Raw genomic sequence first — 24,759 nt, 5'->3', positions numbered from 1 at the left:
GGAGGAAGGAGAGGGAAGAGCAGTGACCTCCGCCACTTCCCACAGCTACCGCCTTTAGGGCCACCGCACCTCGTTCCACCGCTGCTGTAGCCAGGGAGTCTGTGACAGCTCCAACGCCAGTCACCGCCGGGACCCACTGCCACTTCTGCCCGTCGTGCCCAGACCTTTATGGGCCCCATAGCAAAATTCTGAAAGGCCCCACCCCTACGCCCCCAAGAGTGGAACATTGATATCACCTAAAGGTTTGTTTACTTCATTACAAGCCCACTAAGAGTGACAGTATTATCTGTTCATGCTTCTGTTTGAGAGCTGTGCACCATGGCGATAAGCCTGTGTTCAATGACTTGGAGTGCCTACCATTCGTGGATTGTTTAAATATATAAATATACATACTTCCAGTGGTTTGGCATAGTTAGAGTAGGCTATGTGCCCTTGCAGAGTTAAGCAGAGTCCAGGTATGGGTGTTGCAGAGGCAAGACCACACAGCACAGCACTGCAGCATGTAATATAGAGCGATTTATTCCTTCAACGTTTCGGCATCTCAGTTACACCATCAAATGATACCCCAAACCTATACCTGGACTGTGTGTACACACATAATATATACACATATGTGAGGGCTAGGAGGAGGGCAATGTTAATAAACTCCCCCCCAGCATATAGTGGCTGTCAGCAACCCCTCTCTATTGCTCCCCACCGGTATTGCACTGCACATACCTGCATTGGCAGCCGTTTCCAGCCAACATGGCCGGCACCCCCACCCTCACGACCCGCACTAGGCTGCACATGCATTCATAAACTATTTGCACCGCGGTTCCAAGCAGCCATGGCCAGGACCCCCTCACACTCTGTACCAGGCTGTACTTGCAGATAGCAGCCATCTGCACTGTGATGCCCGGCCCCAGCAATCAAATGCACGCAATACTGGGCCCCACCAAGAGAGGCAAGATCAAGACTCACCCGTGCAGCAATCGGCTGCTGCGGTGCTGCCCTGTTGCAACATCCATTTCTTCTCCTGCCAGTCTGGCATGTGACCCGCACTGTGCTCAACGTGATTGGGTGCAGGGGAGCGGCGGGCCCTGCAGGCATCTAGGGCCCGTAGCAGCTGCATCCCCTGCACCTATGGTAGTTACGTCACTGGCGCCATGTATGGGTGATTGGACAGCGGATCCAGCACTGAATCCACTGTCCAATCACAGCTGCTTCGCTGACATGGGGGTGGTATCCCTGTCAGCGAGGCACTTGTTTAAGTGCTACTTTCAGTATTTTTTAATGGGATTTTAAAGCCCAGTGCTTGGCCCCGCCCCCTGCTCTATCCCTTTCCCATTGTCTACGAGAGTCACTGCTATCAGTGCCTCCCAAACTAATTTAAGGAGTTAAAAGTATTAGAATAAAATAAAGAAGATACTTATGATGCAGAATAAGTGTCATCATTATCTTCTTTGTATTATTTTAATAATTAATCACAGGTGAGGCACATCCTCCTCTGCCTCTCCTGACTGCACATCCCTGGCATGAATCCTACCACCAATGTGGACAAAATTACATGATGTGGAAGACAGTCAGTCTAAAGGTCATTTTAGTTTAATTTTCCTCTTTATAACTTTATAGCCCACCAAGCTATCACTTTGCATACCTCCCAACATCAGGAGATTAAAAAGAGAGCCTCCTTAGGACAGCGAAGCCGCACGCTACCAAAAAGGGGGTGTGGTATATAGAAAAGGGGTGTGTCTTTCATTTTCCATCACTGTGGGGGCATGGCCAGCATTCTACAAGCTGCTGGCTATTCCCCCAGTCCATCTTTCTCCAGTGAATAGACGCTGAATGGATGTGGTCCACAGGTATGACAGCGGGACAGTCCCAAAATAATGGGACTGTCCTGCAAAAATCAGGACAGTTGGGAGGTATGACTTTGGCACCAGCTACTACAGCACTCAGTTAAAAGCTGGTAGCTGGTAGGGACTTAAGTAGCGAATAAGAGTTGGCACAAATGTGATTAAAAAAAACAAATCAAAGAGCCAATGGAACATAAAGCAGGAATAAGCGGAGTACTGCAGGTGAAGCCTCAGGGATAGATTTATCAAAGCTTGGAGAAAAATAAAGTACTAACCAATCACAGAAACACAATAAAGTGACCCCCTGGCGCTAATTGATAGTTTATAATTAATACGTGTATATGTTCTATAGCGTTTTTTCTCTCAAAATTTGTTTAAAAAATCTACAAGCAGCTCACTGTAACTAGGGGGAATTCTCTGCCCCGTTACCACAATGCACTTAGAAAAAAGAAAGAACAGACAGCGCTAGTAGATTTCTTATTAAAATACTTTTATTTTATTTAAATTTTTCTTAGCTTTTAAAAATAGCTCCTTTTCTTACCTATATATCTAATTTCACATTAAAGAATTTTATTTATATGTAGTTATCTAAAAAAATATCTGACTGAGGAAGCCGACGAGTGTTACAGGCGGAGAAACGCGTCTCATTGGTTCCTACTTACCTACAATCATCACACCACAAGTTTGCCTCATTGCGCTGGGAAAAATCTAAAGACCTCTGGATAAGGCTCTTATAAAGGCACTTGAGCACCAGAGCCGGGAGTGAAAAAGAACTTGAACCCAGGAGGAAAGGTGGTAACTATCTTCACATAACATGGCCATGTTTTAAATATCAGCTGAGGTGCATGAATTTTTTATCACCTTTTTGAGTGAAGTTTCTAGATTTCTGCACGCTAATCTATGAGCAATCAACTTGCTGCTGCTATATACTATATACTAAATCAGTTTTAAATATCAGATGAGTTGCATAAACTTTTATCATTGCTTTGAGTGAAGCATATATCTGTCTCTGCATGCTAATCTATGAGCAATTAATTCACTGCTGCTGTGTACCAAATCAGTGATATTCTCCAAACGGAAAGGAGCAGTTATTGAGACTGTGTACACGGTTCTAATTTACCTGGACGTTCAGTTCATTGTGGTCTATAGGAGTGTGGATTTGGGAATACCAGTATACATCTTGAATGAGAAACTGTGTAACAGTCATTTTCCAACACAGTAACAAATCATGAAAGTTTCCAGCACAGGCTGAGTGAGTAACCTTGTATCAATCCTGAGGCTGGAGACCTTGTAATACTGAAAGGAAACAGTGTGATCTATTTGCATGTAACTGTTTTTATTCTACCACACACAGCAGAGTATTGTATTGTACTATTAATGTGTTATTATTGCTTTTTATGGTTGCCAGGTTTTTTAGATAACTATATATAAATAAAATTCTTTAATGTGAAATTAGATATATAGGTAAGAAAAGGAGCTATTTTTAAAAGCTAAGAAAAATTAAAATAAAATAAAAGTATTTTAATAAGAAATCTACTAGCGCTGTCTGTTCTTTCTTTTTACTAACCAATCAGCTTCTAACTCTTATTTTACAGGCTGTGTTTAAAAAATGGCCGGAGGTGATTGGTTGGTACTTTATCTCTCTTAAATTGATCTCACTACAAGACTTTATAAATCTCTCCCTCAGTGAGATACATGCTGGTCTAGGGCATCATGTGGACTAACACTGTTCTAAATTGTAATAAGATGATTCACAAATGCTACATACACATAATAACATTTTCACTTCCTGCAGCACATGTGTTTAATACTTTTTTGTAGCAGCTGTAAATATGTTTAGCTTATACCTTTAAGCAATATAAATACATGGCCGTCTTTTCGTATGGGCTCAATGGGCCCTTGCCCAAGGGCCCCAGGAGTTTAAGAGCCCGAGAATGATAGCTGAGGGTCCCCTCTTTCCAGGGATACCACATTTTTTAAAATTGGCCCTGGGGAACCAGAGATATTTGACTTCAAAGCATTGGTCCTCATCCAAGACTATTAGTTGCTCTTCCCTACCAGATATCTCAGATTCTGTCATACTTAGAGTTGTTCTGCGGGCATTCTCCAAAATGTGAGACTCTCCCCTTTTGGTGGTCCCTGACAGCTTGTCTCTACTATGCCCAGAACTGGAGATATAAGCCTTCAAGCAGCTGGTCCCTGCTCCAGCTCCACACGCCTGGTATGCAGTTTTATATATTTTTTGGTTGATGGCTCTGGCTCCTGAATTCTGATCACCAAGTCCCCAGTACCTGCTGAAAGGTGTTCTCAGTATCTGCTGAAGGTGGGACTCTCTAGTTTTTGTAACCCATTCAAAGCTAAGAAATCTATTTCCAGGAACTGGAGATATCTGCAGTCAAGCAAGCTGCCCTCCCACCAGAACATGCTGAATATTAAGCCCACTCCACTATCCACCCCTCCCCCGCATATTGCACAACCCCTACCACCCTGGAAATCATGTACTGGGGCCCCTTCATTCAGCACAATGCCCCTTCTACAGTTTAGTGTTCTCCCACCTGCCCCATCTCCCACCATCTGTGCAGTAAAGGAGTAATTAGCAGAAATTACAGGTCCTACATGCTGAGCGGAAGATAGAACACCCCCTACCACCCATGGAACATCAAAGCTGTAACTGATAGCACCCCTTCACCCCTACCGCTGGAGGATGGGTGGGGGGGCCAGTGCATTGCTGTGCCCAGGGGCCTACACTGCTGTTAAGATGGCCCTGTATAAATAAAGCATTAAGCTATATAAATAAAGCAACAAACAGTAGTGTTTGGGCAGTACGGACGGTGTAATGGTTAACACTACTGCCACAGCACTGAGGTCATAGGTTTGATTCCCACCATGGCCCTAACTGTGCGGAGTTTGTATATTCTCCTTGTACTTGCATGGGTTTCCTCTGGGTCCTCCGGTTTCCTCCCACAATCCAAAAATAAACTGGTAGGTTAATTGGCTCCCAACAAAATTAACCCTAGCATGTCTGTGTGTGCATGTACATGTGGTAGGGAATATAGATTGTAAACTCCACTGGGGCAGGGATTGATGTGAATGGGCAAATATTCTCTGTAAAGCGCTGCAGAATACTGTATGCATGCGCTTTATAAATAACTGGTAATAATAATAATAAATAGTGTGATTGGCTAGGTAATTAAATAAAATTAAACATAAATGTGTTCTATGTGTACTGTAACATGGATTTTCATATTATTCTTCCTTGAGTGGCCTTTAAAAGTGAGAATTTTAACAAAATGTAAAATCTATTGTGAAGCAATTCAAATTAAATTTATATCATATTGGAAATGTAAGTTTTGCTGAAGGCATCTATAATCCTCTTCAACACATTTTGGCATGCTAACTGGTAATTATATTTCTATGTTGGGCATCAAACCAAACAGCACCTTTATATTAACAGGTTCAGACAGTTACTGTTTAATGAATACAAAAAATTGACAATTGTACTGAATCTCTGAAATAAAGTTGGCTGGCAATATCCTACATGTTTCCTCTGTGGCAGTAAAACATAGCCAGAGTAAGAAACTCTTCTTGTCAGTAATGATTGCTTTGCTGTGCTCACATCTCATTTTGCATCCATTGTATTAGCTGTACCTATAGATGCATAAGAATTACCCAGGTTGCTATACCATGCTGTTGTGAAAAGTTCAGCCACAAAGTTAGATATCTGATTGCCCAATTCTTTCACTTGATGAACCTTGACCAGACCTCTAAGCAGGCTAGTGTAAAAGCATTGTATTCCAAAGATACAAAGGGGTATATTTACTAAAATTCGTATTAGTACCGATTTGGAGGGAGATTCATCACGAATGACATCGAATGTGTTTATGTGCAACTTTTTGAAATTTTTACGCCTCATTTACTAAGCTGTCGTATTTGTATTTTTCGTGTTTTTCGATGTCATTCGTGGTTTTGTAAGGTAGAATGCGGCCGATTTAGTGGTTTTGCGGCCGTGTTATGAGGTTTTTTTACGACTGCGTCACATTTCGGTTACAGCAGTGTTTGTCCGTTCACGGACGCGGTTTTTTCCTAAGTTTCGTTTTTGTCACTCGTCCGTGATTGGTTTGATTCGTGATGGAGGAGTGTCTGTGCACATTACTATAAAAACGCCCCAAACCGTCCGAACCTCGTGGGTTTAGCTAGTGGAGAGGTGAGAGGAAGGTGTGTTAGGAGTTGGTGAGTTGTTTGGAGTTTTTGGCGGTTTTGAGGAGGTTCTTTGTGATTGTTGAGTGCTATACTGTGTGTGTAAGTAGTCTTGTCATACTTGTTGTGTAGTTTTTTAAAAGTCTGTCTAGTTTTTTGTCATTGTTTTTTATTTCACGTCTATTGTCATTGTTTGTGAGTGAGTGAGTGAGTGAGTGTGTGTGTGTTTGGTGTGTGGTGTGTAGTGGTAGTGGAGGAGTGTGTTTACTGGGTTTTTTTTTCAGTGTTATTTGTTGTTTGTCCTGATTATGTCCCAGTCAGAGGTGAGTGTGGTGGAGGAGGTGAGTGAGGTGGAGGAGGTGAGTGAGAGGGAGGAGGTGAGTGAGAGGGAGGAGGTTAGTGAGGTGGAGGAGGTTAGGGAGGAAGGGGGGGCGGTTGCTGCTGGGGCCTCCAGTGATAGTGATGGTGTTGTGGCTCCGCAGCCACGCACCACTACAAAGACTGGCCACAATGTAAAATTTGGCTATGCTGAAAATATGGCTTTGGTGCGGGAGCTGATGAGGCATCATCGGCAGTTGTTTGGCCATGATGCTGCAAAGCTGTCATCACGCAGGAAGAGTGTTCTGTGGAGGAAGGTCCTTGCGGCTGTGAATAGTGAGGGTGTGGTGAGGCGGACCGAGGACACGTGTCGTAAGCGTTTCTACGACATAAAGCACCGTGTCAAGGCGAAGATGGACAAGGAGGCTAAATCAGCCCGCCAAACCGGGGGTGGACACCCCTTCCGTGCATCTTACCATGATTGGGAGGAGCCTGTGCGTGCACTCATTCCGCCAGAAGTGGTTGGTGCCACTTATGTCTGGGATTCGGATCGGCCAAGGCAGGATGGTGAGTTTTTATTTTTTATTTTTTAAAATTAAACATCTGTCCTTTGTCCTTAGTTGTCTGAAATGTCTTCTAGCTAATTGTGGTTGTCAGTTTGTTCATTCTTCTAATGTGTTGGTGATGTAGTGCAGGCCTGGCCAACCTGTGGCTCTCCAGCTGTTGTAAAACTACAAGTCCCATCATGCCTTGCCACAGTTTTGGTATAAGGGAATGCTAAAACTGTGGCAGGGCATGCTGGGATGTGTAGTTTCACTACATCTGGAGAGCCACAGGTTGGCCAGGCCTGATGTACTGTTATTCTCAATTATGTATTTTTTTAACCTTTGTATAGTTGTTTTTTTGTGGTTGCCTTGTCCTTTTTCTGGTGTTTTTTGCCAAAAGTAAATGTTTGTAGGTGTATTTTAAAGAAGTGTGATGTTGTTGTTTTTTTTTTTTTTTAAATACATTTCATGGCATTTATGTTTATTGTGTGTTGTTCTTGGTTGTCCTTTGTGTGCTTCATGTGTTTTTTTCATGCATATTTGGTTGTGATGTTTCCAAGTTTTCGCAGATATTTGTGGCTAGTGTTTTATTGTTAGCATCATAAATTGGGACCTTAGCGTGCAATATTGTGGTTGTGTCAAGCTACGACGTTTTGGGTTTAAGTAGTTTTTTTTTTTGCGTTTGTGTATGGATTATTTTGCTAATTTTTATCTAAATTAAATGATACACACCCAATGAAGTCAGGCAGAAAAGCATAAGCATTGTTTAGTTTACCACTCATCAGGTACCACATATGTTTACATCACAATAAGGAATTTGCATAAACATAACAAAATAGTATGTTCATAAGTACATTCTTCATATTTGTACAGTACGCAAGAGAAGCAGCACAGCCAGGCCACATCCCACACTGTCAAGAGATGCAGATGGTGCCAATGCAGGTGAGATTTTACTGTAAACACATATTCTGCAAACACATAGGGAGAGATGTACTAAGCCTGAAACGTGATACATTTCACAGTGATAAACTGCCAGCCAATCAGCTCCTAACTACCATGTCACTGGCTGTGTTTGAAAAATGACAGTTAGGAGCCGATTGGCTGGAACTTTATCACTGTGATATTTATCACTTTTCAAGGCTTAGTACATCTGGCCTAGTGAAACACAAAATGTTAATGTTTATCTTATCACATAGGTTCTTCTTCGGCAAATCCCTCTCCACTAAGGCGCCCATCACAGGGCTCGGTTACTGTGTGTCACAACTGAGGGTCTGGGCTGACAGGAGGAAGCCTCAGTTGTAGGGGCTGAGATGTAGTGGAACCTGGGAGGTTGAATCAGACCCCTGGACATGTAAGGAACACGTTAGAAAGTTGCCCGAAGGCGTGACCAAGACAACCAGAGTAAAAGTCAATAATGATTTATTTAAGATGACTCCATGAATCACAGCAGTGGTAAAAGAATAATGCAATAAGCAATAACGTATAACACAGTTCCTGGATACTACGGGTTGGCAATGGCCACAGGGCTCTGGTAGCAATAGGTACAGTTCTTAATGTCCTTGAGATGGAAAGTCCTTACCAGGCCCGGACGTAGTAGTGAGAATAGCCAAGGAACACGCCAGCTGATGTTAACAGTAAGCTGGTACGTTGTTGTTGGAATAGCTGCTGTGGGTACTGGTTGGAACCAGTCAGGTGTTAACACGGAGTGGATGCTGGGTGGAACCAGCCAAATGGTAGTATGAAGCTTGAGAGCGAAGAAATACTGGTACCGGTGGTTTGTGGAAATCTGCTGGGAAGCACTGGCACTTTAGGAAATGCTGATCGCTGCTGGAAGCTAGCTGCTGGAAGCAGATGGATCTGTAGCTGGAAACTGGAGTAGTCACGGAGGACTGGAGAGTCAGGCTGCACCGCAAGGTGGTAAGCTGGTGCGGGTCTCTAAGTGGAAGCTGGAGACAGGAGATGGAAACCTGGAAAAACAACCACAGGAGAGAGAGACTGGAAACAAGGTTTGACAACCAAAGCACTGACGCCTTCCTGGCCCAGGCACAGGATACTTATACCTGCAGCAAGGCAGGCATTGGCTGGGCAATTATGGAGATTCCAGTGGAGCAGCGGATTGGTGGAAACTTGAGGAATGTGATAGAATCCAACATGGCTGTGCCCATGTTAGCACTTGGAGGGAAAAGTTAGTTAGAGAAACCATGTGGAGATTCAGCAGTAATGGCGGCATGGACCACGGAGGGTAGGAGACGCCACACTGACAACTTGCATACTGGAACCACATGGATGACAGCGGAGGCCGCGGCAAGCATGAGACGCCACACTGACCAATCTGTATACTGGAAACACAGGAACGGCGGCGGAGGCCGCGGAGGACTGGAGACGCCATTCTGAGGCCTAACATGGGGCCACTTGTGACAGCGCTTTAAAGTGACAGGAGGGAGATGTACAATGTGGACATCAGCAACGCAGGCAAGATCCGGCCCTGGGACACCGAGCCAGCCTCAGGAGACATCTGAATGGTAAGTAATAGCGTCCAGATACCCGGATCGTGACAGCACCCCCCCCCCCCTTTAGGAGTGGCCCCAGGACACTTTTTTGGCTTCTGAGGGAATTTAGACTGGAAATTCCGGACCAAGGCAGGAGCATGAACATCCAAAGAATTTGGTCCAAGAGCGTTCTTCAGGACCATAGCCCTTCCAGTCGATAAGATATTGCAACTGACCGTAACGGAAACGCGAATCCAGAATCTTGGCAACTTCATACTCAACTCTCCGTTGAGTCTGGACTTTAGGAGCCAGAGGAAGTGCAGACTGAAAGCGATTCAGAATCAGTGGTTTCAGAAGGGAAACATGGAATGTCCTAGGTATTTTCAAGAAGGGGGGGTAACTGGAGTCTGTAAGCAACAGGATTGACAACTTGTTCAACTCGAAAAGGACCGATGTAACGAGGTGCAAACTTCATGCTGGGAACTCTTAACCTCAGATTCTTCGTAGATAACCACACATGATCACCCACCTTGAGAGCAGAAACTGCCCTACGCTTCCGATCCGCAAACTTCTTGTACCTGAATGATGCTTTGAGCAGAGCCGCTCGTACACTTTTCCAGTTATCTGAAAACTGGCGTAAGGTGATATCCACTGCTGGTACCAAAGTTGCTGGTAGCGGCTGGAATTCTAGAACTTTAGGGTGGAATCCATAGTTAATGAAGAATGGTGTTGAAGAAGATGAGGAATGATATTGGTTGTTATGGCTGAATTCGGCCCAGGGAAGGAGTTGAACCCAGTCGGAGGAAGTGCGGAGGAAGGCCTCCAAGTCCTGATTCACCCTCTCAGTTTGACCATTGGTCTGAGGATGGTAAGCTGTAGAAAACTTTAATTTGACTTGGAGGGCTTGACACAAACTTCGCCAGAACTTGGCTACAAATTGTACTCCTCTATCAGAGATGATCTCTTCAGGAAGACCGTGAATTCGGAACATTTCTTGAATGAATACTTGAGCCAACTTGGAAGCTGATGGAAGACCGGTGAGAGGAATGAAATGTGCCCTCTTGGTGAATCGGTCAACTACCACCCAGATGGTATTAAACTTGTTGCACATAGGCAGGTCTGTACCAAAGTCCATCGACAAATGGGTCCATGGTCGACGGGGAACGGATAATGGAACCAGTTGCCCCACAGGTGACTGGCGGGATACTTTGTGTTGGGCACATTTTGGGCAAGATGCAATAAACTCCATGACGTCCTTCTTCAGAGTTGGCCACCAATAAGACCTAAAGATAAACTCAAGGGTTTTCTGAATGCCTGTATGTCCGGCGAAACGGGAAGCATGAGCCCAATGCATGAGCTTCTTCCTTAATACCGGTTTCACAAAACTTTTCCCTGGTGGGGGCGTAGAGTCCATCCTTACCATGGAGAATGCCAACGGATTAATAATAGGATGCTTGTCAGAAGACTCATTTTCTAGCTCCCAAGAGCGGGAAAGGGCATCGGCCTTGCGATTCTGAGAGCCCGGACAGAACTGGAGTTAAAAATCGAACCTGGAAAAGAAAAGTGCCCATCTGGCCTGACGAGGGTTAAGACATTGTGCGCCTTTCAGATATAAAAGATTCTTGTGGTCGGTGAGTATGGTAACTGAATGAGAAGCTCCCTCCAACAGATATCTCTACTCCTCTAGAGCGAGTTTGATTGCCAGCAACTCCTGATCGCCAATGGCATAGTTGCGCTCAGCTGGGGAGAACTTCCGGGAGAAGAAACTGCAAGGATGTAGATGACCATCTTTAGCTCTCTGGGATAACACCGCTCCTACTCCAACGGAGGAGGCATCCACCTCTAAGATGAAAGGAGAGTCGATGTCAGGCTGTTTCAAAACCGGAGCAGAGATGAAGCGCTGCTTTAAAAGATGAAAAGCTTGCATAGCTTCCTCAGACCACTTGGACGGATTAGCACCCTTCTTAGTCAACGCAGTGATAGGCGCCACAATGGTGGAAAAGTCTTGTATAAACTTTCTATAGTAATTGGCGAATCCTAAAAACCTCTGGACCCCTTTGAGGGTTAAGGGTATCGGCCAATTCTGGATTGCTCTTAGTTTCTCAGGATCCATCTCTAGTCCGGAACCGGACACAATGTAGCCTAGAAACGGAATGGATTTGACTTCAAAAACACACTTCTCTAACTTGCAATAGAGATGGTTGACTCGGAGACAGGACAGAACCTCCTTTACCCAAAAACGATGTTCCTCTAGATTATTGGCAAAGATGAGTATATCATCTAGGTAAACCACGACATGGCAATATAAGATGTCTCTGAAGATCTCATTCACAAAATGCTGGAAGACAGCTGGAGCATTACTTAATCCAAAGGACATGACGAGGTACTCATAATGTCCATCACGGGTGTTAAAGGCGGTCTTCCACTAGTCACCCTCTCGGATCCGGATGAGATTGTAGGCAGCCCTCAAATCCAACTTTGTAAAGATGGTTGCTCCACTAACTCTATCGAAGAGTTCTGTAATCAAGGGTAAAGGATATCAGTTCTTAACGGTAATGTCGTTCAAGCCTCTGTAATCGATGCACGGCCGCAGGCCACCGTCTTTCTTCTTCACGAAGAAGAAACCTGCACCTGCTGGGGAAGAAGAAGGTCGGATGAAACCCTTCGCCAAATTCTCCTTAATGTATTCCTCCATGGAATGCGTCTCTGGTATGGACAACGGGTAAGTTCGGCCTCGAGGTGGAACCTTCCCTGGGATGAGATCAATTGTACAGTCCCATTCCCTATGAGGAGGAAGGATGTCAGCAGAAGCTTTACTGAACACGTACGTGTAGTCTCAATATGGAGGAGGTGGAACATCAGACGACCTAGAGGAGGAAGAACAAACAGGAAGTACTTTGGACAAACAGGTCTCAGCACAGGAGGGACCCTATGCAAGTATTTGCGTAGTTTTCCAGTCAATCGATGGATTGTGAAGACAAAGCCATGGAAGGCCCAAAACCACTGGATGTGTGGCTCTTGGAATCACTAAAAAAGAAATAAATATTGAATGAAGAACTCCTACTTTCAGACGAACTGGTAGAGTCCTTAGAGAAATAACAGCATAAAAAAATCTTACTGCCATCCACGGCAGTCAAGGAAATGGATGAGGAAAATCTCTCGGTGGGTAGGGACCACCGTTTAACATATGCTTAAGTTATGAAATTCCCAGCTGCTCCGGAATCTAGGAGGGCAATGACGTTCCTATAACGTTGAGCAATTTGAAGCGAGACTGGGAGATTACAATCATGAGGAGATGGAGAGGAAAGCATTACTCCTAGCCGGCCCTCTCCTTGGCGAGCTAGGACTTGAAGTTTCCCGGACGTTTGGGGACAAGCATTGATTGCGTGAGATGGAGCTGCACAGTAAAGACAGAGGGACTCAGAAAGACATCTTCGGCGCTCAGCAGGAGATAGACGGGAACGACCAATTTGCATGGGTTCATCTTTGGATGGAGACGGTTGACGAGGAGGAGGAGCAGAAGATTCTGGAGTAGAAGGCATTCCCCGCTCAGTTGCTCTTTCTCTGAACCGTAGATCAACTTTTGTGCATAAAGAGATTAGCTCATCCAACTTAGAGGGCAAGTCTCTGGTAGCTAACTCATCCTTGATGCGTTCTGATAAGCCATGCCAGAATGCAGCATACAGGGCTTCGTCGTTCCATGCCAGTTCGGATGACAGGATCTTGAACTGTATAAGATACTGTCCCACAGTACGCGTTCCTTGGCGTAAATGGAGAATCTCAGAAGAAGCTGAAGTTATTCGGCCTGGCTCGTCGAAGATGCGCCTGAATGTTGTTACAAAGTCAGTATAGGAGGATAGCAGGGTATCAGACTTCTCCCATAAAGGTGATGCCCAGTCAAGGGCTGAGCCACTAAGAAGGGAAATATGATAGGCAATTTTAGTACGGTCACTGGGAAAACTGCCGGGTTGTAGCTCAAAGTGAATTTCACATTGATTGAGAAATCCTCTGCAGAATCTTGGAGGTCCATCAAATTTTGCTGGCGTTGGAAGATGAAGACGTGGAGCAGAAATGGGTAATCTGGGTGGGATTACAGCTGGTGTCACTGTGGTGGACGCACCGGATGCGCCAGATCCACGGAGGGTCGTTTGGATCCTATCCAGCCGTGTAGAGAGATCCTGGAGACAGCGGATAATGTGGCCTTGTGCAGCCTCCTGATGTTCAAGTCTGGCTGCCAGTTCTTGCATCGGCCTGGCCGCTTGATCCTGGTCTCTGGCTGGATTCATATGGTCAGTGCTTATTGTCACAACTGAGGGTCTGGGCTGACAGGAGGAAGCCTCAGTTGTAGGGGCTGAGATGTAGTTGAACCTGGGAGGTTGAATCAGACCCCTGGACATGTAAGGAACACGTAAGAAAGTTGCCCGAAGGCGTGACCAAGACAACCAGAGTAAAAGTCAATAATGATTTATTTAAGATAACTCCATGAATCACAGCAGTGGTAAAAGAATAATGCAATAAGCAATAACGTATAACACAGTTCCTGGATACTACGGGTTGGCAATTGCCACAGGGCTCTGGTAGCAATAGGTACAGTTCTTAATGTCCTTGAGATGGAAAGTCCTTACCAGGCCCGGACGTAGTAGTGAGAATAGCCAAGGAACACGCCAGCTGATGTTAACAGTAAGCTGGTACGTTGTTGTTGGAATAGCTGCTGTGGGTACTGGTTGGAACCAGTCAGGTGTTAACACGGAGTGGATGCTGGGTGGAACCAGCCAAATGGTAGTATGAAGCTTGAGAGCGAAGAAATACTGGTACCGGTGGTTTGTGGAAATCTGCTGGGAAGCACCGGCACTTTAAGAAATGCTGATCGCTGCTGGAAGCTAGCTGCTGGAAGCAGATGGATCTGTAGCTGGAAACTGGAGTAGTCACGGAGGACTGGAGAGTCACGCTGCACCGCAAGGTGGTAAGCTGGTGCGGGTCTCTAAGTGGAAGCTGGAGACAGGAGCTGGAAACCTGGAAAAACAACCACAGGAGAGAGAGACTGGAAACAAGGTTTGACAACCAAAGCACTGACGCCTTCCTGGCCCAGGCACAGGATACTTATACCTGCAGCAAGGCAGGCATTGGCTGGGCAATTATGCAGATTCCAGTGGAGCAGCGGATTGGTTGAAACTGAGGCATGTGATAGAATCCAACATGGCTGCGCCCATGTTAGCACTTGGAGGGAAAAGTTAGTTAGAGAAACCATGTGGAGATTCAGCAGTAATGGCGGCACGGACCACGGAGGGCAGGAGACGCCACACTGACAACTTGCATACTGGAACCACATGGATGACAGCGGAGGCCGCGGCAGGCATGAGACGCCACACTGACCAATCTGTATACTGGAAACACAGGAACGGCGGCGGAGTCCGCGGAGGACTGGAGACGCCATTCTGAGGCCTAACATGGGGCCGCTTGTGACAGCGCTTTAAAGTGACAGGAGGGAGATGTACAGTGTGGACATCAGCAACGCAGGCAAGAACCGGCCCTGGGACGCCGAGCCAGCTTCAGGAGACATCTGAATGGTAAGTAATGGCGTCCAGATACCTGGATCGTGACACTGTGGCTACGAGGCCACCCAAGAGACGCCGTCTTGAGGCAGAAGCTCCACCACCAGCATCACCACCCCAATGGCGCGTCTCCGCAGTATCGGCCCTGCCAAAACTAGCTCTTTTGGCCAGCCCACAAAGTGAGGATCCACAATCCCCGCAGTTGTCTGGTGAGTAAACATAACAATTACGTGTAAATAAGTTAAAAAAAACAGTGGGGTAGATTTATTAACCTGGAGAAGGCATAAGGAAGTGAAAAAACACTGATATGTGCAAGGTGATAAAGGCAGCAGTACAAAATAAACACAAATGTTACTTTACATATTGGAGCTGTTTGCCTTGTGCCTTTATCACCTTGCACATATCACTGGTTTTTCACTTCCTTATGCCTTCTCCAGGTTTATACATCTGCACCACTGTTCGTGCAGAGCAAAAAATATTGTCAGAATCCGTTTGGATTTCCCATTTTAAGAACATATTAGCAGGGACTGATGTTCACGGTATAATAGTAAGTTTAATAAAGCAGTGTACAACTGTAAACAATAAAAATCAACCAGGAATAACTAGAGAACACAAAAAGAAAGGGAGAACTTAGGGGACATGGGATGCCAGGAGACTGAGTACTTGAAAACGGTGTAGATTGTGGAAATACTAGAGACACTGTGGACTGTGAAGGCACTTTGCAATAGGATTGTTCAGTAGTGGATATTGCACCATAGCAGGATGCACTGTAGTTGGATCACAGGATAGCACTGGTAGAATATGCACTGTAGCAGGATGACAGGATTGCACTGTGGTAGAGTATGCACGTACCAGGATTGCACTGTAGCTGGATCACAGGATAGCACTGGTAGAATATGCACTGTAGCAGGATGACAGGATTGCACTGTGGTAGAGTATGCATGTACCAGGATTGCACTGTAGCTGGATCACAGGATAGCACTGGTAGAATATGCACTGTAGCAGGATGACAGGATTGCACTGTGGTAGAGTAGGCATGTACCAGGATTGCACTGTAGCTGGATCACAGAATAGCACTGGTAGAATATGCACTGTAGCAGGATGACAGGATTGCACTGTGGTAGAGTAGGCATGTACCAGGATTGCACCGTAGCTGGATCACAGAATAGCACTGGTAGAATTTGCACTGTAGCAGGATGACAGGATTGCACTGTGGTAGAGTATGCACGTACCAGGATTGCACTGCAGCTGGATCACAGAATAGCACTGGTAGAATATGCACTGTAGCAGGATGACAGGATTGCACTGTGGTAGAGTATGCACGTACCAGGATTGCACTGCAGCTGGATCACAGGATAGCACTGGTAGAATATGCACTGTAGCAGACTGACAGGATTGCACTGTGGTACAGTCTGGCAGTTCTATGGACGATTTAGTAGTAGAGACCAGCATAACCAGGACCAGGAGCTGAAACAACTTTGACACGATGAACTGGCAACAGGGAGCCTGTGTGGCTGGCCTAAGTAGTGAGTTCAGGTGCTGCTCACAGCTGTGGTAACAGCTAATTACCAAGCTGCAGATACAGAGCAGAGAGTGCTGAGCACCAGAGCAGAGAGCGCCACCGCAGGCATGGAGGAGAAACTGCATGGATTGTGACAAATATTACACAAATGACCAGTCATCCTTGCAATAATCAACAACAACAAGCACATGGTGTTAAGGTATTTTTAGATGGTTAATTGTCAGATGTGATGTTGGCCATATCAACACAATTGTTTGACATACATTTTTGCAAAAAATACAGACATAAATGTTAAGTCTCATCCAATTGTTTGGCATGGCCAACATCACCAGTTCTAAACATAGGGCACCTTAATACTTTTTCACCCATTGTTAATGTTTACATTTTAGACCACTATATTTGTTAACGTTTTGGGCAGACCACTTACTGCCTTGAACAATGTATGAGTGTATTGGTCAACACATTTATTGTATTGTGTGTGTTGTTCCAAAGGAAGCTTCATACCCAATATGTAAATGTAGTAATTTGTATTTGTTAGAGTTCTTTGTGTTTAAACATAAATTATGGTATAGAATCCAACTATTCCCACAAACTTTAAACAAATGAGTAGTGAACGTTAGAAGCCACATATTTTTAAAAAAAGGTGAACAACATAGTTAAGTTGAGGCCACAATCTAGTTAGCAATTGCAACATTAATATTAAGAAGTAATGCATGTTGATGTAAAGCTATAGTAAGACCAATGCTACATATTTACTAAATAGTGGCTGTCTTCAACCCCATACAGACCCACCCATCATCACTGAGGATGCCCAGCAGGAACGTGACCAGGAGACCTTCACACTCCACCTGCAGGCCATCGATCCGACCCAGCCAACCACGCCGCAGGACATACCCTAACCACCTCAAACATCACACAGCCCCCAATTGACCACAACACAAGTGGACACACAAATGGGCCCTGAGTTTTGGACCCGTTGGTCCACACAACAGGCGCAATACTGCGCAAGCCTCAACACCCACAGCCAATACCTGTCAAGTCTGCCCCATCATCTGCCTAGACTGAGTCGCAACTCAAGCAGACTTATAGTGCAGGTGGGCAGAATCGCAAACTCCATGGAGCAGATGAGGGCAGACAACAGCCAAATGCAATCAAACCTCCAACGCATCTTGGATGAACAACAGCCGCAGCAACAATCACTCATCCAGATCATCCAACATAACCAAATGATAAATGAGAACCTATCAAGAATTATAGCAATCAACACAGCCGCAAATACGCAGCTCACAGCAAGCTTGAACAATCTAAGTCAAAGCCTAAGTGTGTTGGCATCACACCATGTGACATCGAGCTCGGGGACAACTACACCAAGCCACACCCCAGTTCAATCCCCAGTTCGACGCTCAAGTCGAACCCGCACCAATGAGCCAGCACAATCCTCTGCACCCAGCACACAAAAAAAACCAAATAATAATGCGTGCACAGAATATGGTGACCATTAAAATGTTTTTTGTTCTCATAAATTCGTGTGTTAAAAAAAATAAATTGTTAACACGGAATATGTGTATTGTTTAATTCGCTCCACAAACCACCTCTACATTAGTGTCTTGTGCCAGATGTGTACTGGTATAAATATATTGCCTGCCCCTAGGTGTCCTCAGCTCAACGTGTGTCTAATCTATGGCACCCAGCACATTGGCCATGGCCGAAAGATCACATAAAGCTACCCTGAATGCATGCCACTGCGACTCCAGGGTAGGGAAGCAGAGAGAGGCATCTATGTGGCCATCCAAGACATCCAAAACCTGAGTGGACATTCCAAAATTAAAGGTGAGTGTCATGACCTGTAATCAATACAATACTGTGTTCTATTACATTACAGAAGCACCACTTGCACATAGACGTGTATGTATGTTTTAACTCACCTGAATTAAAAATTTATAAAAGGTGGCCTGTGAGATACTAATAACATTGCTAGTCACAGGCTGGAAGCTGCCAGTAGCCATAAAGTGCAACACAGGCACGAGTTTGTGCAGGCCTGAGACAGAGCGAGAGCGTGCTGTCTCAGGGTCTAGGTTCAGTTTGACAAGGTCATACAGAGGGAAAATGTTAGTTACATTTAGTCGGAGCATCTGTATAACATGGTCATCAGCAAATATGTTCTCGTTTAAACACCCACTAAAAAAACAAGCCATGACCAGCCTACGCGGAACATGTACAACCTGCTGACCATGTTGATTTTCCTGGCCTGGGTTTATTGTAGCCTGATGGAGCAGTGTCAGGTATCCCCCAGCAAACAAGACAGCAGTACTACACACAGTAGCAGCCATTTCAGATTGAGAGTGGTGAAAAATGTGTTGGGGCCCCTTTTAAAGGTCCAAAAAGTCAGGTGTGACTAATGTAGAATTGACAACACATGTAAACACGCTTTTCAAAAGCAGGTCTACTTTTTTTTTGGCTTTTTGTATGATTAGTATTTTTTCACAGCCGCACATGCATTTTCACACAAGACATTTCAAATACGAATGGTTAGTAAATGACCGTGTTCAAATCCTAATCAGCCGCGTTTGACCGATGGTGTATTCATTCGTATTTTAACTACACAGCCGTAATAAAAATACGAATGCCCTCATCACTGCCGTGATTTGAGTTTAGTAAATTCCCGAGATGACACTTTGAAGAAAAAACACCATCTCGGTCAAAATCGGGACCTTAGTAAATATACCCCAAAGTCTGCTTCAAGTACAGTATGTGTCCCCATGCTAGGATAGTGTTTTCCTGTTGATGTGTAAAAAATGTATGTGAAGTGTCATATACAGAATCAGATATATTTATACTGTATATAAACAGCAGATTTTTTACGCTAAAAAGATCACTCACACTACTACAGAGCATTGCACAACATGAGTCCTGTAAGAGGGGATCCGGTCAGGATCCCGACGGTGGGGATCCCGGCAGTCACAAGCCTAACAACGGAAGCCAGACACTACTTGGATTGCTGACTCCAGCATCCTGAATAGGGTTTCCAGCCCGACAGTCGGGATCCCGAATGAACATCCACCGCCGGAGAGGTAAGCCACAGGAGGGGTAGGTATAGGCTGCATGGGGAGGATTAGGCTGCAGGGCAGGGTGGTTAGGTTTAGGCTGCTGGAAGGCGGGGTTAGGTTTAGGCACCCCCCAGGGAGGGCTAGGGAATGTCTTCAGGGGCGGGTTAAGTTTATGCTGCAGGGAGGGGGGGTTGGGTTTAGGCACCAGCAGGGAGGGTTAGTTAAAGGCTGCGGGGGTGGGATAGGTTTAGTGGGGGTTAGGTTTAGGCACCACCGGTGAGGGTTAGGTTTAGTCTGCACAGGGTGGAGGGAATATACAGGGTTAGAGGGCCGGGGTGGGGGTGGGGGGGTTTAGGTATGCTTAAATTACCCTGCTGGTATTCTGATTATCAGGATGCCGTTTTCGGTATTCTGACCACCATCATCCCAACTACCTGAAAAATCAATCCCATCAAGAGTTTGGCCTCTAAAATAAATGATTGAGAGTTTGTGTATGCAAACTCCCACATGTCACCCCCACAACACGCCCATGAGACATACCATCACTATGTGTCTGAATAGCCATCTCCCAGTCACCACCCAGGAACATCCAGCACACTTGCATGCACTGTAGAACATCAGCATTGTGTATGGCTGTAAATCAGGCCCTTAGCCTCCCTAACAGTGATACTTTAGTTTCTTTTTCTGTGGTTTCTGCATGTGTTCCTGGAATTGTTTCGGTATATTGTTTTTTTTTCTGGAGAGATCTTTCCAAATTGACTACAAGTTTGCTGCCTGTCCTGACCTTTTGAACAGTTTTTTTTAAATATTCTGTTTAAATCCAACCCCTAATTAAGGAATGGATCGTTTTTATTACTAAGATGATATTCCCAGATATCTGATGATAGGCAAATTCATATAATCTATACTCATATAATTCTACCCACGAGCAGTTTGCAGTTACAAATGTGCTTGGCTGTGATCTGTTTGTGGGAGCGCCAGCACCCATGTGATCCTATGTATTGCGGTGCATGAGCAGAGCATGTGCACATCCGCGGGAACACTATTTGCCACAAAGGACCCATATTTGCCATGATTATCCTGTAGGATGAGCCCTGTCACATCTGTATTTCTTCTGCTCCTGCTCCTGATCAAATGTATGCTTTTCTATTTTTGTATGGTGACAAGAACACTGAAATAGTGTTTGAATGCAGGTATATTTGCCCCAGATTTCTAACATATGTATTTTAAAACCCCAGTAAAGTGTTAAATTGTTTTTGCTTAAGGCTTTTGGGCTTTTGGTAAAAGACAGATAAGGGTTCCTGGGATGAGAGTTAGGGAGGGCGCTATCCATTAGGCCCAGTTCAAGTCATAGGACTTTTAGCTTCACAGCAGGCAAATTAGTGATTTCAGCTGCATGAGGATGTTAAAAAGCTGTCAGCCTGGTCATTCTGTCTCTAACAATGCCTGGGGAAAAGGGGCCCAGAGTCTCTGAGAGAGAAAACCTGCTACTGAAAACAAGTGCCCTCTGCTTGATAAATGTCTTATGGTTTAGTAGTATTAGTTAGGAATGACTTATGTTTAGTTAGTGCCAGACAGCAAGGTATTTTATTTTTTATTTTATTATTTTGATAGCTAATAAAACTGGTTGATGCCAGTTGCAGCAGAAACCGTGGACTTGTGTGGTCTGTCAGCTGCTGTACACTGCCATCTACCCCAGGAGATGGACCCTGTTCCCTCACCTTGTTACAGTATGTATGTATATATAAATATATATATAGAGAGAGAGTTAGAGAGAAAATATATTGTGAAACACAGCAGAGAAGCTTTGTCATTTGAAGAGGAAACAGTGATGTGAACTCACCGCAAAAGATATTGGGGGTCATTCCGAGTTGATCGCTCGCTGCCGATTTTCGCAGCGCAGCGATTAGGTGAAAAAACAGCATTTATGCACATGCATATGGGCCACAATGCGCACGCGTGACGTACGGGTACAAAGCTCTTTGTAGTTGTGCTCAGGTTCTAGCGAAGTTTTCCTTCGCACTGATGGCCGCAAGAAGATTGACCGGAAGGGGGCATTACTGGGTGTCAACTGACCGTTTTCAGGAAGTGTTTGTAAAAAAAAAAGGGCATGTCTGAAAAGACGCAGGCGTGGCTGGGCGTTCGCTGGGCGGGTGTATGACGTCAAATCCGGACACGAATAGGCTGAAGTGATCGCAAGCGCTGAGTAGGTTCACAGCTACTCTGGAACTGCACAAACTTTTTTTGCAGAGCTCAGCTGCACATGCATTCGCACTTCTGCTAAGCTAAAATACACTCACCAGTGGGCGGCAGCATAGCGTTTGCACGGCTGCTAAAAACTGCTAGCGAACGATCAACTCGGAATGACCCCCATAGGACCTAACTCAGTAAGGATAGCAAATTCTGCTAATTAGCAGAATTTGATATTCTTTGGAGTGCATGCTGGGGGCCGCCTATCACTGGGTGATTGACAGGCAGAGGCGATCACATTTTCTGCAGCCCCCCCCCTGCAGAAAATGCAGGCGCATGCATAGGACAGGCACTACACATGCCCCCGCATCTTTTTCTGAAAAATTCTGGTTGGATTGCACATTGCAATCCAACCTGAATTAGGCCCATAGATCGGGTTACACAGGATTGCAATACACAGAAATGCCTCTTCAGTATGCGACAAGCCGGAGGAGTTGGGAGTGGCTGAGGTGAAGTCTTTGGAGGCCAGATCTTAACAACAGATGAGGAAAATCGGGGAAGGACACACGAGATAGCGCAATAGTGCGTACACATGATGTGGACGATTGTCGTTCCAATTTGGCTAAAAATAACAAATTGTCCAATTTATCATCTAATGTGTACCCAGCTTTACTCAAGTTTCTTCTCTGTTTACCAAGCTAATGTTTTAATCACCTTACTTGATACATTGTTGCATTACTGTGCTATTATTAGAATTATCACTATTTAGTAGTAAAATTACATTAAGGAGGTTACAAGTTGTTTTGATGTACAGTAGTTATATTGAACTATGTATTTGTGGAAGCTGTACTTTAACTGGAAGTATATTCACATAACTTTTAACCACTTACTACAGTATGTTGGTGTCCGTAAATAACAATTTGAGTATTGCCATGCTTATATATTCAACATGTTGTATATATTTGTTATAGTGTGACATTTTATTTGCTACTTGCTAAAGGTGAACCCGAATTGTCAAGGAGTTCCAGCTTATTAAAAGAATGAATTTTATCTTTGTGTCAATTATTGTATTGGGGCTTGGGGACCACTTAGCTCTCTGCTGTGGTCATGGAAAAGAAGAAAGCATCATGAGCGACTAGCATGGTGATAAATTCCACACTAAAGATCCATCAAATAGCTATGGGCTGCTACAGTACAATAAACTTTTTGAAACCCAAGCTGAAGAACTAGAGTCATCCTACTTCCTGTAATCATAAATACCCTTAACCACTTAATTGATGATTTATTTCGCCAAAAACTGCTCCAAAATTTTTTATTTTTTTTTATGAGTGAATTAGGTGAAGAACATGAATTTATTTAATTTAACAAAATTATTTTAGTAAGAAAAAAGAAAAAAAAAGTTAATATTTTTTTTCAATCATTGAAACATTGATCGGGAACATCAGGACCATCGGAACGACAGCCTCCAGGCATACTGGGGGTGGCTTGGGAGAGTTAATTTACACTCCCCAGTGGCTGCCATTGTCTGCAGCCGCTGGAGGGGGTATCCTGCCGTGCTGACCGATCAGCAATGATTGGCAGCACAGCAATCAGTGGGGGAGAGTGCAGGGAGGCCGGTCCCCCTGACAGCAACAGTGGAGGGAAGTTTATCTTCCATGCCACTGCTAACACTCTCTATCTGACTGGTCGCATCCTGTGTGACCAGGTCAGATAGAGAACCTGCAGGCATGGTCGTATCTGATGTGACCATGCCAGGCAAGTGGTTAAGGGAAAAATAGGCAAATGCAAAGAACGGGGGTTATAGTTACACGGAGAACTCGCCACCCCAGAGGCTAAAATCTTGAGCACAATAGCAGTAGAATATACTGTAATATATTACTAGAGCTGTATGCTTGATTCAGAGAGTGAATTCTTTATGCTCAATACCCTAGAACCTACCTTATGGGATATCTAAAGTTTTAATTATTAATACTGTATTACTGTAAGTGCAGTATACTATCCACTGAAACATAGACCGATATGTTCCTATACACTATATATACAAGGTCAATGCGACTGTAGGTTCTTTTGACACTCTGCCAGACTGACTCCAATGCTTGACAAAGTGAGGAACTTAGGGGAAGATGTATTAAGCCTGGAGAAGACACAAAGAAGTGATAAAGCGGAGACAAGTGCAATGTGATAACGCACCAGCCAATCAGCTCATAACTGTCAATTTACATATTGGAGGTGATTTGCTGGTGCATTATCACCTTGCAACTTATCACTGCTTTATCACTTCTTTATGCCTTCACCAGGCTTAATACATCTGCCCCCTGAGATTGTAGAAAGACACCCACATTCAGAAAACACATTCAGCTGGGATGGGCTGGGCGTATGGCTGCATCTAACAGCTTACCATAATTGCTGTATAGATCTGCTGTATTATATACACTGTACTTTGTATGTGGCAGGCTGTACTTGTGAAGTGCTAATTATACCCTCTTCTTGGACTGGCGCACTTGATCTAAAAACAAGTACTGTATGTGGAAACCCCCACTCTAGAAATCTTGCATTTACCCCTGGGAAGTTGTAATCCTGTGTTTGAGTTCTAAGGGTTTATCACATATTTTAAAATTAAAATCATACTGCCCATTGTCAGAGCCGGATTTAGACCATGGGGGGCACGGGACACTTAAGACAGAGGGGCCCCTATTCAAGAGAAGGGGTGTGTGTGTGTGTGTGTGTGTGTGTGTTTGTGTGTGTGTGTGTGTGTGTGTGTGTGTAAGAGTGTGTGTGTGTGTAAGTGTAACAGCAGGTCACATACCAGCCACAGCCATGCCACGATCAAACTGCGCTCCCATCCCCGGCAACCGCACAGACAGCTGAGCGACGGCTCTGCTCTCCAATCATGTATGAGTGAAGCAGCCTGCCGCTCAGCCATTGGGGCAGCCTACTTCAGTCATACGTTATTGGACAGCTAATTGTGGCTCCGTCTGTGACTAGGCGCGCCCATTGCAGTGTCTGGGCCACGCGCTTCTGTGACGCACACGTGCCCCATTCACTACAATGGGAGCGTCTGTGT

The sequence above is a fragment of the Pseudophryne corroboree genome, chromosome 4, assembly GCF_028390025.1.
Source record: "Pseudophryne corroboree isolate aPseCor3 chromosome 4, aPseCor3.hap2, whole genome shotgun sequence".
Lineage (NCBI taxonomy): Eukaryota > Metazoa > Chordata > Amphibia > Anura > Myobatrachidae > Pseudophryne > Pseudophryne corroboree.
Note: the sequence above shows the minus strand (reverse complement) of the source record.